Here is a 472-nt window from a genome sequence, read left to right as displayed (position 1 = left end):
GGTGGCCAGGTGCCCTCCTTTATAGAGGATGGTCCTCTAAGCCATCCTGTATTTGAAGGCCTGCCCAGTCCAAGTCCAGTTTAAAGAAAAGGAACACTAAGAAGGGTGAGCGCTGGAGCAACTGTCTTGCATGCAGAAGGACAATGCAATTATCAAAGGTGCAGGAGTCCTGGTCTGTTCTGCATCTGGCCAGACTACATGCCTGTTCTGTGACATTTTGAGGGGTCCTAATAAAGGTTTGGCCTGTTGTGCATTTGGGAGGGTTTTTTCTTTGCAGAGCTCAACAAGCATTTTTTTAAAAATTGGAAATGTCAGTCTACTGGCAACTCACTGAAGGTGTCCTCAGTTTTCACTAATCATAGAATCATAGAGTTGGAAGAGACCACAAGGGCCATCGAGTCCAACCCCCTGCCAAGCAGGAAACACCATCAGAGCACTCCTGACATATGGTTGTCAAGCCTCTGCTTAAAGA

The sequence above is a fragment of the Podarcis liolepis genome, assembly GCF_965112155.1.
Source record: "Podarcis liolepis genome assembly, chromosome: 7".
Taxonomy (NCBI): Eukaryota; Metazoa; Chordata; class Lepidosauria; order Squamata; family Lacertidae; genus Podarcis; species Podarcis liolepis.
Note: the sequence above shows the minus strand (reverse complement) of the source record.